The 17,616-nt window shown below is 31.7% G+C and overlaps 1 non-coding gene across 1 annotated transcript; it reads left to right on the forward strand.

The window, feature by feature from the left end:
- The first annotated feature begins 17,075 nt into the window (after positions 1 to 17,075).
- On the forward strand, positions 17,076 to 17,181 carry LOC149515321 (small nucleolar RNA R71). Its single transcript, XR_016327167.1, has one exon. It is a non-coding gene; the product is annotated as a small nucleolar RNA R71 (small nucleolar RNA).
- Positions 17,182 to 17,616: the final 435 nt, after the last annotated feature.

Below are 17,616 nucleotides of genomic sequence, written 5' to 3' on the forward strand. Positions count from 1 at the left end.
ACCCCCACACTTAAATATTTGCTTGTCCTCAAGCAAAACTCTTAAATCAATAATACAAATAATTAAAATAAATGTGCAAAAAGTCAAAATCTCACAAAGTTTCAATCATGCACTATAGCATAATACAAAGATAATTACAAACATAGTGACATGAGAAACTCATTCCAAAGTAAACTTTCAATGTCATATAACTTTTATGCATGTGAAGTTAAACTATCTCTAATCCATACATACAATCTAAGTAAAAAGAATGCAATATATATTATCATATAACAATTAAAAGATAGAATACACTTTCATATGTTTACTTTCCTCTTCTCTCTCCACTAATGATAGACTTACATACTTGACTCAATATCAAAAAAGTTTTTAAGCTTGTAATGTAAGGCTTGAGTCCAAGTAAGAAAAAGGAAATTTAGGCTCATAAACCCTTTTTGCTTACTTTCTTAATTTTTTGGACTCATGTTTGAAATTTTGAGAACTTTGAAACTTTTTCGAGACTTTGAGGCATCTTTATTTCAGCTTTTTTTTTCATAGCTATTTTTTGCTTTTGCCATTTTGGCTTTTATTTTCTCTTTTACCAAGCTTTTTTCTTTTTCAATTCCTTATGCCTCCCTTCCTCCCAAAAATAAAGAATTGTTCTCATTATTTGTCAAGATATGTATAAGCAATATTGGGTTGGGTAACAATAAAAAGAAGGATAAATTCAAAAAAAAGCCTTAGGCTTATTAATGTGGCTAAATAATAACAAAGAAAAGGGAAATACATAAAAAGGCTCAAAATCAAAGGTACTAGGGATGCATTATTAAATGTGATCTTAAAAAGATTTAAACTATCCAAAGAATGAATAAACCATCTCTTAAGTCAAATATAGTTTAGAATTTTGCCTTTTGCATCTTTTCATCCCTACGAAAAAAAAAAACTCAAAACACAAAATAATCAAAGTATACATATCCTAATAATTAAATGTAAACTTAACAATTAATATAAAATTTGGATTGCCTTCTAAATAGCGCTAGTTTTGGTCAAGCTTGACCATACCTAAGTTTTAAAATTACCTCATTCCTTTAGAAGAGATTTTTTTCTTATTGCTTTCTCCTTTGAGGTATCATATAGATTGAACTAGCTCTAGGAGGTATACTATCACTCTTTACAAGTATAACAAAGGCTGGACTTGGATTCATTATAGGGACATTCAGCTTAAGATTAATAGGCTCAGTTTTGGGCTTACAAGGACTAGGACATTGTGGTTTCACTAGGTGGACTTGCAACATTGAGGGTTTAGAGATATAGTTCAACTCCTTAATATTGGGTTTCTCTTTTTTCTTAACTTTAGTCATTGATTGCACATCCTCATCATTATAACATAGTATAGGACATCGGTTAAGCTTTGATTATTGAATAAAATCCTTTCACTACATAATTTATACATGATAGTGGTGATTACTATAAAATCATCATGTGAGAATTAGATTCATTTCATGTCTTTCGGGTGAAAAAGATTAGCTCGTCTTTCTAATTCTTTTTTTCCTTGGCTAAGGACCCTATAGCCATAACCATCTCTTGATCAATTTTTCTTTTGCTTGAGGTGAAACTCCCCCCATTATTAAATTGATAATGCCAACAACTAGCATGTTGTCTATAAGTTAATTTTTATCTTTTTTTTGTTCATCCTTTAGTTTTCATCAGCTCGATTCCCTTCTCTTCCATCTCTTTGATTTCATCTTTTAAAATTTGATCTCCCCTGACCTTGTCTAGCTTGGTCCATAAATCTGCTTAACTGACCTCTTCTTATCAAACTCATTATTTCATTTTTTAGGTCAATTTAATCTTTTATGTTTTGGTTAATATCTTTTTAGAAAGCACATCCTTTTGTAAAGTCTCTTCGGGTATCCTATCTTAGTGGCTTTGGCCATTTGAGCTTAATGTCCCTTTCAATATACATCAAAATCCTCTCTTTAAAAGTATTTAGTGTAGTGTAGCACCTCTTTCTACTTGAGTTCCTGGTCCTAAGGTACCTCTATTGTCTCCTTATTGGGGGAAGATTATGGATTCTTTTCCCTTGTTTTGGCTAAAGATAAGGGATGAACCTTTCTTACCTCAGCTATTTTTCAATGTAGTTTCAGCATTAATGTGTATTTTTTGAAACAAGTAGCATATCGATTAATGATTTTGTAATTCAAGGGATAAGGTGAGCTATAAGTGGTACTCTCTGTCATTGAGCCCGCAGGTTAGGGCAGTAACTATAGTAGTTTGCTTTAAATTTTTACTTGGAAAGCATTCATGTTAAAGTGCATGATGTAGTCTTTTAAAGACTCATTTCTGCCCTAGTGGATAAACATTAAACTCAATGTAGTTTTTTTTATTTTTCTACTACTAACGAAATGGGATAAGAATAAATGGGTAAGCTCTTTAAACATTGTGATGGACTTTAGTTTTAGGATATAATACCATGACTAAGTTGCTCTTTTGAGTGTGGTGGCTAAACCTTTGCATATTAGAGCTTCATTAGCTCTCTGCATCATCATGTTAGTTTGGTAATGCTCTAAATGATCAAAAGGGTCAATCGTACCCTCATATGTCTCCAAGGTCAGCATTTTGAACCCTTTTGGTGGTATAATCTTGTTAATCTTCTTGGTAAAAGGTAAGGTCTCTAAAAAATCAGCTTGTTTTCAAATGCAATTGCCTTTTCTTTCAACTTCTTTTCCATAGCCTACATTTAAGCTTTAAGGTCCTTGTTTAATTGAGACTCAATGATGGTTTGTTTGGACTTTTAGGTAGCAGCTTGTGTAGAGGTATTGGTGTGGTAATAGCTAACTGGGGTGGTATGTTACTCTTCTTTTCTTGAAGCTGATAAGGCTTTAGTATTATCGTAGCTTGGTAGTTTCTTTATATGGGGGTTTTTCAAAGATTTGGGTTGGGTGTCATGGATGGTTGTAGAAGGGTAAGGTTGTAGATCATTTCTTTTAGAGATTGTAATTGTTGATTAAGTGCAAGGAATTACTCTATTGTAGGACCTACTAGTGTAGATCGATCAGTAGGTTGGCTAGTTTGGGTTTTGTTTCCAACTGTGATAGTTGGTTCACCTTTCTCAATAGCTCTCTTTCTTGGTGGCATGGTGTTTTAGCTCAGCCAAAGAAAAAAATGTCCCTCCTTAGATTGCCAAATATTTATGCCAAGCTAATGGAAGGGTAAGACCCTTAAATCACAAGGGAGAGAGAAAATGAGCAATTAAAAACAAAGATTAGAGGTGTCTCCAACATTTGTACTTCGGTACTCAAGTCAGAGATTGCTCAGAAAGGAAAATAAGAAGGAGAATTAAGAAGAAAAAAGAATGAAAAATATGTAAATAATACTAAGATGACCTTTTTTATAATTGAAAGGTTATGGGTTTTGAGTAGCTTAAGCTGTTCGAGGTTAGCCTATTGTTCAAGGATGACCTGGAGTACTGAGTTGACCTAGACATTAACTATCCATTCAAAAGATAATAAGTCAGTGTTGAAAAGGTCTTGCTAGATAGATTAGTGAGGTGGCTAAGCTGATGTGGCACTGTAACCTCAAGTCAATTTGACATGTCAAATTGGTCTAAGAGTCTAAAATACCCCTAGCTGCCTATTAGCAATCTTTAATAAAAGAAGATGACCAAAATGCCCATTGGACCTAAAAATGCCCCTAACAATTTCCATCCTCTATGGATTATTCAATGATATTTGACAAGCTTTACCTTGCAATAGCTTATGGACATATGGATGTGTTGTTTTCAGAGTTGTCTTCCATTTTGTTGATAATGATCCCTTGTATTGATAGTAGTCTTATATTGGTATCAACATGGAGAATTGAACCAAGTTAATAATAGCTTCAAGGCACATTTTAGGAATCATTTTCTTTTAGACTTATTTGTCCCTACCAATTATTAAGATGCAAAAGGAACTGATAAAATAGTTTGAGAAATATAATGAAACCCTTGCTAAATCTCACTTTGCACTAGTGAAAACACTAGTGAAATTCTAACCACTAAACTCCTTGACAAAGATGGAAATATAAGTTTAGGCTAAGTTTTCTGCAACAAAATAAAGTCTAATAAATATGTTTATATTTTGAAAGTGAAAAGGAAAGAATTCTAACATTTATCAAGTGTTTTCTTCATTCCTTGAATGTGTTATATCCATCTCTATATAGGAATAAGAAGAAGATGAACTCTTTGCGTATTTCTCAAATCTCATGTACAATGATATACACACATACACACACACTAGGTTAGAGTCAAAATTAGATAACTATACACTTTAAGATTAGATAACTATAATGGAAATAAATATAGCTAAGGATAGATTTCATATGCTACTATCATCTTAATTGGATAAACCATGATAAATTGTGCCCTTCAAATATCTTAAGACCTTTTTCAAGGAGTTGAAATGAAGAGTTGAAGGCACATGCATAAGTTATGATAGTTAATTAACAATAAAATATATGTCTGGATGCATGTGATAGATACTATAAAGCATCTTAGTAATGATAAATAGATGGATCAATAAAATTAGTACTATCATTCCCTTTAAGAGAAATAAAAGTGGCAAGCGCTATTAAGACTTTTTAGCACCAACCATGTCAATTTGCTAAGAAGATCTCTGATATGCTATTGTTGACTTAGAAAGATACCATTTGATGTAGAAACTATTTCAACTTTGATATGATCCATGGTGGTAGTGTGAACAATGTCATGATTCATGGTGATGCTATAAAGGATCGAGACACTATTGTGCTTCATTAGGTCCAATTACTTATGCTAAGAACAAGAAGTTACAATTAGTTTTTGAGTTGCTACTTAAGGAGAATTCAATCCAATTTGAGAACTTGAATAATGAAGTTATAGAGAAAATGTCCAAGTTGATAACATTGCTTAATTGTATGAACCTTTTAGCATAATTAGAATTTTATGTGCTTTTACGTTTGGTGGGCTTTATATATGGGCCTTTGCTTTTAGAGGATTTGCATGATTAGCATGCATGGCAGATTATCATATTATTGATTGATATTATGTAAGTGTATAGATCGAATAATTAGTAAATAAAGATCATTCCCACAAGGATTGTAAAAGAATGATTTTAAGTAGTGAAATTGTCTCACTTCTGTTTATATTTGGAAGAATCAATTAAGAAGCAAATACTACTTATGTACTCAAAATTGATCAAAACAAAAGTTAAAGTAATGTGAATAACCTTAAAACATAGAATAACAACAAATTAAGATTAAACCAAACCTAATCTAATGCAAGTAGCAACCTAGACATGTAAACTATATGCTTTATATCGAATTAGTAATAACAATTAATGAATAACTAATACAACAACCTAAGCAAATAATTAAACATGCAAAGATGATCAATTAACCCAAAACCAAATTAGACTAACTAAATTAAACCAAAACAAAATGCAAATTATACTTAATATATTTTAGACTGAATGCAAATTAACTTGTTTAAACGGAAAACATGCAAATTTAACTTAACTAACATGCAAGAACTTAAACAAAAGTAAATAAAACTTAAATAGCATAAAACATAAGTGAATTAAATCAAATTAAACCTAGAACATGCAATTACTATGAATCAACTTAAACTTAACCCAATTAAATTGAATTAAATCTCAATTAAACAAAACATTCTCTAATTAACCCCAGTTGCATGCAAACTAACTATACCAATATGAATTAAACTTAAAATAGCAACTTTACTTAAAACCAAATCAAATTAATTTCATAACATGCAAACCAAATTCAACTTAGCCTAATTAAGCTTGTAAACATCAATTTAGAATTAGAACAGCATGTAATAACACAAATCAAAGTAACTTGAGCAAATTAAATCACTAACAACACATAAACAATGAAATCACATGAACTTTAAAGTAAATTTGAATTGAAATAACAAATTAAGATAAATAGAAAGCAAGATTAAAATTTAAAATAAGCCTTAAATTGAAGGTAAGATAGTATTTAAATTGAATTGAAAAACTAAATTGAAACTTAATTAAACTGAAAAAAAAAGCTTAAGAACTTTGAAGAATTAAAGAAAACAATAAAGAAAAGTGAAACAACTAAAGAGATTGGTTTGTCACCCCATTCATAAACTAAAGCTGGTTGGTGACTGCAAGTGCACGAGTCAATTCAAGTAATAAAAGTGATAAGTAGAATATCATTTCCTTGAAGATTGATCATTTGGGAAGTCTAACCTAACTATTGAATATCAATAAAGTTTCACTTTAGTTAATTGAATAAAAAGGTTTAAAGAATGAATTATACTATTCCTAAGCTAAGACAAAGAAATAAAGACATGTAAATGAAAGGACAAGGCGAGTAAGTAATTAAACTGAACAAAAATGTAAGAAAAGTTAACCAAAAAAAAATTGAACATGAAAGTAAACCAAAGCAACATGTATTTTAATGCATGAATTAAAAGAAAACAGAATGTAGCTTGTATATAAAATGCAAAATAGAAAATGAACATAAGAATGAGAGTGATTAGGATAACTCTACAAGTACAAAAGCAGTACAAATAATAATAGTGATCAAAGGGTCAAAATGTCAATCTCACGAGAATTAGCTAAAGAGATTTTTAAACTAAGTACCTTTTATCTCCATACCCTTCTAAAGTTGGTTCGATAAAAAAAAAAGCATGAAAATTAACTATGAAATAGAAGTGAATAAAGCATAAAAGACATAAAGCTAAGTAAATGAAAAAAATGAACAAGAATAGCAAGTATATGAATGATGTCAAATGAAAAAAATACAGTAACTAAACTAAATGAAATCATATTTAAAATGAAAATTAAGAACTAAAAATCACAAAACTCAATTAACTAGCCTAAACCGAAACTAGAAGGTAAATTATGAAAACCATAACTAAATGAACATTGCAAATTGAACAAACTTCTAGCTACTATTTTGCATTAAAATTTTACATGATCAATTTAAACAAGCTGGAATTTCAAAAATCTATAAAATAACAACATGAAAAATCACTTTGAAAGAAATAAATCAAACAAATATGTACAAACTCAATGGAAGAACCAATGAAACTAAAACTAGTAACTAGCTTATAAACTAAACTTGAGTCAACTTTTTAGATTTAAACGATGCATAAACAAATGAAAATGAGTTGGAAATGAAAATATCAATTAAGGAACTAGAATTGAAACTGATTTAATGAACAAAAAGTGCAAGAAAATACAAGATTTGGCTAAAAAAATCTAAAAGGAATTTGAAATTTCAACCTGCAACTCACTAAATTGAAAAGAAAAAAAATTATATCTAGCATCCTATAATGAAAATGAACATAAACTAAGTTAGGGAACACTTTATCAACAAATATTCTATAAGATTCAACCTAAAAACTACACAAATTAACAAGGAAATCAGCTCACTAAACTAGGAAACCAAATAGTACTTAATTAAGCACAAACAAAATATATTCAAAAATTTAGATCCAAATAGCCAATAAAATGTAAAGAAATGCATTGGATCAAGCAAGATTCAACAAGTAAACAAGTAAAACTAAGATTTAGAGTGAAAAAAAAAAGACAAACAACTCGCCAAGGAGAGAGTAGTTCCTTGCCAAAGTTGATTGATCACATCTAACCTACACTTATCACTTGCATTTAGACAAAAGTTTCAAGCTTGATCTAGAAAGCTGTGGTGCAAGTTTGAAGTTGAAGTTTTAATATAATATAGCTAATTGAATTAGGAAACTATGAAAAAAAATTTGAAAAAAAAAAGTAAGATTTGTGTGAGATATCATTAAAAAAATTGCAAATAGGTCAGAACTAGCAGATTCAAAAACATATTTAAGTATCAATGAAAAAGTAGTAGATTTGAGCTAGAAATCAATAAAATTTGCAAGTGTCATTGCCAAAATCGTAAAGAACACTAAAAAATAGTTGAGGAAATGTAAAAGTTCAATAAAAATCAATAGAAAAACATGAAGATCAAAGGCCATTTTTTTGCTAAGAAAGAAAAATGCAATAAAGGAAAGCGTAGAAATTAAAGAACAAGAAAAATAAAATCGTAAGCTAAAGTCTCTCATGGCTGGCTCCACCCCTATTTATAGGTAGGTGAGTGGTGAATGGAGCCAAAAAAATCTCTCCAAAATACCTATAATGAAGAGAGCTTTCAAAACCTTCTTTCCTCATTGATTCTGCACTTGGTGCATAGTTGTTTATAGGCTTCTTTGTTCTTCCTTAATAACAAGCCTTCCTCATGATTTTACCACTTCCAAAAGTCCATGTTACGACCAATGAAAGCTCTTTGAATTACCAACTCAGTTTAGCTCTTTGGTGCCTTTAATCCCAGCTGACTCCTTGCACATTTGGTTTTCAATTCATGCACCTTGCACGTATAAGCATCATTTAGTCATCTTTCATATTTTTTTTCTTTTTTTTTCTACAAAAAATTTCCAAACTCTTTATTAATATATTTATCCTACAAAAATTATGAAACTAATACTAAAAAAAATGCAAGACAAATGAAGAAAACTCCTTTTAATACCAATTTTGCTTATTAAACTAGTTTAGGCCACTTGCACAAATTACACCAAAAATCCTCCAAAAATATATCCAAATTGTCCAAACTTCCTCAATTTCATAATTTATAGCTACACATGAGATAAATGTGTATTTAGGAGAAATTTTACCAAAAATCTTAAGGAACAAGCTAAAATATGAATTAAATTGCACTAAAAATGAGCATGAAAAAGCTAAAATTTTAGTGCAATCAAACCTCCAAACTTAAGCTTTTACTTGTTCTCAAGTAAAACAATATTAGCAAGAATCATGTACTTTCAATGCCTCATTCAATCTGAAAGGCTCATGAATTGATCAATGGATATAATTAAAGTAAAATCATGAACAAGTGTTAATATACAAGAATCTACTGAGGCTAAGATCATTCCCAACTATAGTTCCATAAGCAAGCAACACCTCTCACATATCCTTGCATGAAATCTAGTAATGTTATGCAAAATATGAAACATTAATAATAATGATCAATAAAGTATGCTCATGTTTCGTAAGTTTGCTTATCACATATCTCCCCATTAATGTAGATAAACACATGACCAATGACTATTTAAGACTTTAATAAGCTTGCAATACGAGGCTAAAGTTAAGATATGATAAAAGTTATTTAGGCTTAAGTACCTTAACAATGCATCACATGTCAAGGATTATTCATCATTGAGTTCTCAAGGTAAGAAATGTAAGCTTGACTAAAGAATCACCCCCCAAACTTTGATTTTGCCCATTTTTCTTTCTTTTTTTCTTTTCTTTGCTTTTTCACCACTTTATTGCTTTTGTTTTTCTTGTGGTTTTTTTCTTTTTCTTTTATTTTCTTTTTCACAACTTTTTTTTTGCAAACTAGCTTGATTTTTTTTCTTTTTTTTTAATTTCTCATTCTTTTTCCAAGCTCTACCCTTTATCCCTAATAATGCATAACTCATAAATGATGCATGAATATCCGAATGCATATAGGGCAAGAGACCAAAAAAATAAAAAATATACAAAATAAGGCTATAGACTTGTAATATGGTTTCAAAACAAAGAAAAAGGCATCATAAGGCTCAAATGGGGTGACAATGGAAATATTATATCAAGGATGACTCAAAAGGCTCAATCGATCCAAAGATAGCCTATATCATTTCCCTAATCATGTGTCCTTTAAGATTTCACCTAGAGAGACAATCAAAATAAATTCTAGAATCATGAAGCATAACTCCAAAAATCAATGCAAAAACAATCTCATGCTCACATAATAAGTACTAGATAAAAAATGCAATTCAATGTTTAAGACATCACTCACAAATGAATACTATATTCAAGAATTTACTAAACCTAAGTATCATCCCATATTTCACACACATTCAATATTTTCCTAAAGTTATATTCATTAACAATTTTTACTTATCATTGGCTTCATAGAGAACTAATCAAAGAAAGTATAACAATGATTCAAGCTAGCACTAGGCAAGCTCAATTTTAAGGAAAAAATAAAGGAAAATTTAAAAAAAAAAATTCAAAATTTGAGCAATTTTCTCATACCCCCAAACTTAAATAACACATTGTCCTCAATGTGTAAGTATAAAAAAAATAAAAGCAGGAAAGAGAGGAACAAGGAAACTCCCCTATCAACATGGAGGAATGGTGGCTGAATCTCCTATGAAAGCTTTGGCTGAAACTAGTGTATCTTTTTGAAACTCTTATTCAACCTACAAAATAATGAAAACCACTATACAAAAAAAAAACTATATCAATATATAAAAGAAAAGATAAGCAAAATATATGAAAACAAAACATGAAATCTAATGCTTAGGTTGCCTTTCAAGAAGTGCTTTATTTAAAGTCAAAAGGGAGACTATCAGAACAAGCTCAACCCTATAGTTTCATAGTAATCACTCCACATTTAATTCTTAAATCCAACCATTTCAAGGCTTTTCTTTTTACCATCTCATCACAACTATGGTCTAATGGTGGATCATGTGGAAAAACAGGAGTACCAATAAACTTCTCAAGTAAACCCTTAACCTCACACCTAGAAAGACTAAGGTAAGTGGGTTTTGGTTTTGGCATCTAGTCAATCAATCTATCATCAAAATAATTTATATCATATCCTTTTTGCAACATATCCACCTCTTCTTTTTTAGAAGGACTATGATAGCCATGATTAAATTAAAAGTGCTCAAAGACCTGTAAATCAACTAAAAAGGATATCTCATTAATAACAACTGGACCTTTACCCCTAAACTTCATAGGACTCTGATAAGTATCATCAAAATGAAATGTCTCATAATTCGATGAATCTAGATTTAAAGGTTTAATCACTTTAGGGAAAGTATCAGGATTGACTAAAGACTTGCCATTAGAATATGGTACAAATCAAAAAGTAAAGGCTATCGATATCTCACCATCATCCTCACTCAGATCCATGTCCTTTACTTCCTTGACTATAGAGGAGTCTTCAAAATGCAAAATAGGGTGTTTTAAGTGTAAAACATCATGAATCACATCAATAAATACCTTTACTTCGAGCATTCATCAAAATCATCAGGGAATGGCAAAGCTTTAAAAACATGAAAAGTAATTTTTTGATCTTGAACTTGCATGGTCAGTTCTCCTTTTTTGCACATCAATCAAAGCCATAGCAATGGCTAAAAAGGGTATCTTTAAAATATTTAAGATTTCATTATCGACCTTTATATCTAGAACCACAAAGTTAATAGGTAAAATGAATTTCTCTACCCTAACCAAGATATCTTCCACAATCCCTTTAGGATATTTTAGTGACCTATCAGCCAACTGAGAGTAACTGAAGTGGGTTTAGCCTTTTCTATACCTAATTTCTAAAAAATAGAACAATGCATCAGGTTAATGGTAGCACCTAAGTCACACAAAGCTATATCAAATGACATACTACCTATGGTACATGGAATGGTAAAGCTTATTGGATCTTTAAGGTTTTTAGGTAGTCTTATTTGAATCACTAATGTACATCCACTAGTAAGTGCAACTATCTCATAATCCTTCAATCTCTTCTTCCAAGAGATGATATGTTTCATGAATTTTACATAGGTAGGCATCTATTCAAGTGCATCTACAAATGGGATATTAATATGTAACTTTTTAAATACCTCAAGAAATTTAGAGAATTACTTCTCTTCATTCTACTTCTCAAACCTCTAAGGGAAAGAAGTATAAAGTATAAGTGGCTCAACTCTAAGAGGAACAGGCCTAGATGAAACTGGGTATAGAAATAGAGGATAGTGCCTATAGTAAATAGGTAAGAATCGATTCTACACCCTTATCATTCTTCTTGCCCTTGCCTTTATCATAAACTAGGTCTCTATCAGGCTCATCATCATCAGACTTCTTAATTGTCATATCCTTAAAACATATTAAGCCTTGGCCACTAGCTAACTACCTCCACTCTTAAGTGTGATTACCTTGTAGTGCTCTTTCCCCTTCTCTCCTAAGGTTGACCTATGTGTTATTAGATAAGGTGCCTTGAGGTTGGGTACTAAGGAAGGTCACTAATTGATCAATTTGGGTCTTTAAGTTCTTTCTAGATGTGGACTATTTTTGAAACATGCTATTTTGATTCTAGAACACGTTATTTGGGTCTGTGAATAAGACCTAAGTTCTAATCATGATATTTAAAAGATCTTTGATTAAAAGTTTTTTCTCAAGGTTGGCATAGATGAATTTGTAGGTAAGTAGTGTTGTGAAGGGTGCTAGTGCTAAAAAGGTGATTGCTAAAATTCTTGTAGGTAAAGTGGTCTAGTGTATTGAGGTTGCTGTGGTACCTGACTAGATGAGATAGATTGAACTGGGTTATTCCTCCAACCTATACCATATATAGGAACATAGATGTTGTTGGGTTACCTAAGGTTTATCTTAAATAATGGATACTCTCTGGGTAGGTGCTCGGACATGAGTCCCCTAGATGTCCAACCCCACATCCATCACACATAGCTAAGGGACTATAGGTATGTGTAAACTTAGAATGACTAGGACTTGGCTCTGAGGGTGTAACCTTACTATGCAAAGACTCTATAAATTTTGCTAGGGAAACTACCTTAGCATTAAGCGTTGTAACCTCACTAACCTTATACACCCCTGAAGCTCTTCTAGGATGTTGTCTTTCATTAAACCACTAATAATTATTAGTAGCCGTGTGGGAAAACACTTATTTATAGCTGGTTATAATCTTGTAATCTATATATTTATATTTGTATCTCTAAAATTAAGTATTTGTATCCCTAAAATTAGGATAAACAATCCCTTAATTATAGGATTAGTTTTTTAGGAAGATTTAGTTTCCTAGTTTAACCTCTAGTTAGTTGTATATAAACCTAAGATTCTTGTATAATTCTCAATAAGCAGTTTTTCAATATACATTTAGTTTCCACACAGATTTATTTCTTAGTTTATCCACATTGTATCAAAGCTTTAGGCTCTTATTGGGAAGCAAGATTTTTAGCCTTCATTGCTGACTTCTATTTTATGCCTTTATTGTCGAATCCTGTTTAGGCCTTCATTGTCGAACCCTTTTAAAGAAAGATATCACTATCACCCAATTTGAGAAAATGTCAATTGAAAAAATCATTAGAGTACTACAGATGTCTCAGAAACAAGGAGAGTTTGATAGGAAAGAGATTGAAAAACTAAAAAACTTATTGAAAATCTTTGAAAAGCCTATTGTGGTATGTTCTTTGGGTAAGGTTTCTAGTTCAGGTAAAGTTTTCAGTTCTCATGGATTAAATGCCTCGGCTAAGCCTATTACGAGTTCTTAGGTCATTGACTTAAGAGCCACAGACCATAGGACACATTCTTCACAAAAGTTTAGTACATATAACCTGTGTCCTAATAATAATAAAATTATTGTTGAAGATGGTTCACTTACTACAGTGGCAGGATTAGGAGATGTTCAAGTTAATCCCCCGTTTGTTCTAAAAAATATTCTTCACGTTCTTAGATTGTCTACTAATTTGATATCTATACAAAAACTTACCAGATATATGAATTGCAAAGTAACTTTTTATCCCTCTTATTGTGAATTTCAAGACCAGAGTTTGGGGAAGATGATTAGACTTGCTAAGAAAAAAGATGGACTATACTATCTTGAGACATCAAATAACACAAGTAATATCAAGAATAATTTACCTTTGTCATTTCTTTCTAGAAAATCTTTCAATAAAGACAAAATCTGGCTTTATCATTTTCATCTTGGACATCCTTCTTTTGAAACTTTGAGGAACATATTTCCTTCTTTATTCAAAGGATTAAATGTCGAAGATTTTCATTGTGATATTTGTGAACTTGCAAAACACAGACGTGTATCTTTTTCAATCAATAACAAAAGAAGTTCTACTCCCTTTTACTTGATTCATAGTGACATTTGGGGTCCCTCTACAATTCTTAATATTTTTGGTACGAGATGGTTTGTTTCATTCATAGATGATTGTACCAGGTTCTCTTGGGTTTTTTTACTTAAATCTAAATCATATGTGAATAGTATGTTTTTAAGCTTTCAAAACATTATCCAAAATCAATTTGGAGTGAGAATCAAGAGATTTAGGCTGATAATGCAAGAGACTACTTCAACCAGACTCTATCTTCCTATTTCTAAAAGGAGAGGATTATCCATGAGTCATCATGTGTTAATACTCCATAACAGAATGAAATGGCAGAGAGAAAAAACCAACCATTTACTTGCCATAACCCTAGCCTTTATTTTTTAAGCAAATGTACCTAAATCTTACTAGGGGGAAGCTGTTCTCACTACCACACACATTATAAATAGGTTACCTTCAAGAGTTTTGGGATTTAAAACTCCTACGAAACTATTCTCATAATTTTATCCTAACCTCAATACCACAAACAATCTCACACCTAAGATATTTGGTTGTACATCATTTGTTCATGTTCACAGTCATAACAGGGGAAAGTTGGATCCAAGAGCGATTAAGTGTATTTTTATGGGGTATTCTTCAACTCAAAAAGGATATAAGTGCTATCATCCTCTTACCAAAAAATTTTATGTGTCTGCAGATGTCACTTTTGAAGAAAATAAACCATTTTTTACTCAACCTTATCTTCAGGGGAAGACTTCATTCATGGAAGATAAGGATAAAGACTTCTTTTTGCTTGATTTGCCCCTTTCTTTAACATTTACACCCATTAATTCTTCTAAGTCGAAACCTGTTTCTGCAGAGCCTAAGTCAAACACTAAATTTAAGTCTGAACCCATTCCAAATATGAAAGATGTGACAAAGGATAATATTGTTCTTGATTTTATGAAGGAATTACAGGTGTACTCAAGAACGAGAGTTCTAGATCCTGAACTAGTGTCAGTCTAAGAACCTGATCCTAACTCTGGAAATAAGGTAACTATAGTTTTTGACTCTGTTTCTCAAAATGAGCATGAATCTCTTAAAACTATAACTAGTGATTATGATCTACCTATTGCCATTAGGAAAGGAACCAGAGAATGTACCAAGCATCCATTATACCCAATCTCTAATTTTGTGTCATTTAAAAATTTATCACCATCCCACAAAAATTTTCTTGTGAGCCTGAACACTATTTCTATTCCAACTACATTATCCGAGGCATTATCCAGTGAGAAATGGAGGCAAACCATGAAAATAGAAATGGAGGCCTTAGAGAAAAATCAAACATGAAAACTAGTAGAGTTGCCTAAAGGAAAAAATCCAATGGGATGTAAATGGGTTTTCACTGTAAAATACAAGGCAAATGGTATTGTTGAAAGGTATAAAGCCAGGTTGTGGCTAAGGGCTACACTCAAACCTATGGAGTGGATTACCAGGAAAGCTTTACTCTAGTTGCCAAGATGAATACAATTAGGATTTTGTTATCATTGGCTGCAAATTACAATTGGCAGCTTCAACTATTTGATGTAAAGAATGCTTTTTTACATGGTGATTTGGAGGAAAAAATATATATGAAGGTTCCATCGAGATTTGGAGGTCATCTAGAAGCAAACAAAGTATGTAGGCTAAAAAAAGCTTTATATGGCTTTAAACAATCTCTTAGAGCTTGGTTCGGGAGATTTGCCAAAGTGATGCTAGCAATGGGATATAAATAGAGTGAAGGAGATCACACATTGTTTATCAAGCACTCTGATTTAGGGAGAGTCACAGTTATATTAGTGTATGTTAATGATATAATTGTAACTGGAGATGATAGAAAAGAGAGAGAATCTCTAAAACAGTGTTTGGCTAGAGAATTTAAGATAAAAGAGCTAGGGAGATTGAAGTACTTCCTAGGAATTGAAGTAGCTCACTCACGACATGGTATTTTCATCTCATAACAAAAATATGTGATAGATGTTCTGAAGAAAACTGGTAAGCTTACATGTAAACCTACAAATACCCTTATAGATCTTAATCATAAAATTGGAAAAGCTAATGAAGATGCTGTGTAAATAGAGAGATGTACCAAAAATTAGTTGGAAGACTCATTTATCTCTCACATACTAAACCTGATATAGCATATGATGTAAGTGTGGTAAGTCAATTTATGCATAGTCCTAAAGAAGTGCACCTACAGGCTATCTACCGTATATTGCACTATTTGAAGGCCAATCCTGGGAGAGGTATCTTATTCAAAAAAAATTCAAGGTTAGTTCTAGAAGCATATACAGATGCTGATTATACAGGTTCAGTAATTGATAGAAGATCCACCTCAGGCTACTGCACTTTCTTAGGTGGTAATCTTATGACTTGGAGGAGTAAAAAATAAAATGTTGTGACAAGATCAAGTGCTGAAGTAGAGTCAGAGCAATGGCTCAAGGAATTTGTGAACTACTATGGTTAAAGATTATCCTAGAAGACTTGAAGATCAAGTGGGAAGGACCAATGAGACTCTACTGTGATAACAAGTCTGCAATAAGCATTGCATATAATAATCTTGTGCAACATGACAGAACAAAACACATTGAAGTAGACCGACATTTCATAAAAGAGAAACTAGATAGTGGGTTGATTTGTACACCTTATGTATCAACCAAAGGTCAACTTATAGATGTGTTGACTAAAGGTCTCAGCAGTGCAACATTTCAAGAAATTATTTCCAAGCTGGGAATGAAAAACACCTATTCACCAGCTTGAGAGGGAATATGGGAAAACACTTATTTACAGCTGGTTGTAATCTGTATATTTATATTTGTATCTCTAGAATTAAGTATTTGTATCCCTAAAATTAGGATAGACAACCCTTAAATTATAAGATTAGTTTTTTAGAAAGATTTAATTTCCTAGTTTAACCTCTAGTTAGTTGTATATAAACCTAAGATTCTTGTATAATTCTCAATAAGCAGTTTTTCAATATACATTCAGTTTTCACACTGATTTATTTCTTAGTTTATCCACATGCCGTATCCTTAATAAGCTTATAAGCTTTGTCAGAAGTTTTACTCATTGAAACACCTCCTAATGCAACATTTAAAGTGTCCTAGTGTTAGGCACTAACCCATTATAAAAAATCTGAATCTCTAACCATTTAGATAATCTGTGGTGTGGACACTGCCTTAGGAGCTCCTTGTATCTCTCCCACCCCTCATACAAGATCTTTGAGTCATGTTGGGCAAATGTAGTGATCTCATTCCAAGGCTTGGCCATCTTAGCCAAAGGAAAAAATTTAGCCACGAACTTCTACACTAAATCATCCTTAGTGGTGATAGAATCTAGTAGCATCAAGGCTAACTAACTTTTGGCTCTACCTCTAAAGGAAAATGGAAATAACCTAAGTTTAATGGCATCCATAGTAACACCATTTGTTTAAATGTATCACAAATCTCCAAAAACATTCTCAAAGATGACTATTGAAATCCTCACTCAAATGACCACTAAATTACATCGACTGCTGTATCATCTAGATGAGTGCAGGTTTAATCTCAAAATTATTAGCTTGAATTGCTGGCCTCCTAATGCTAGGTTGAAAACCATGAAGATTGGGCATAACATAATCTTTAAGGACTCTAGTGTCTTGCTCAGCCATGGCAATGGTAGGATAGATTTGTCTCTCCTTCCTAATCCTCTTACGATTA

Source organism: Durio zibethinus, chromosome 13, assembly GCF_047325235.1.
Source record: "Durio zibethinus cultivar Kanyao isolate XHJ-2024 chromosome 13, ASM4732523v1, whole genome shotgun sequence".
In the NCBI taxonomy this organism is placed as follows: domain Eukaryota; kingdom Viridiplantae; phylum Streptophyta; class Magnoliopsida; order Malvales; family Malvaceae; genus Durio; species Durio zibethinus.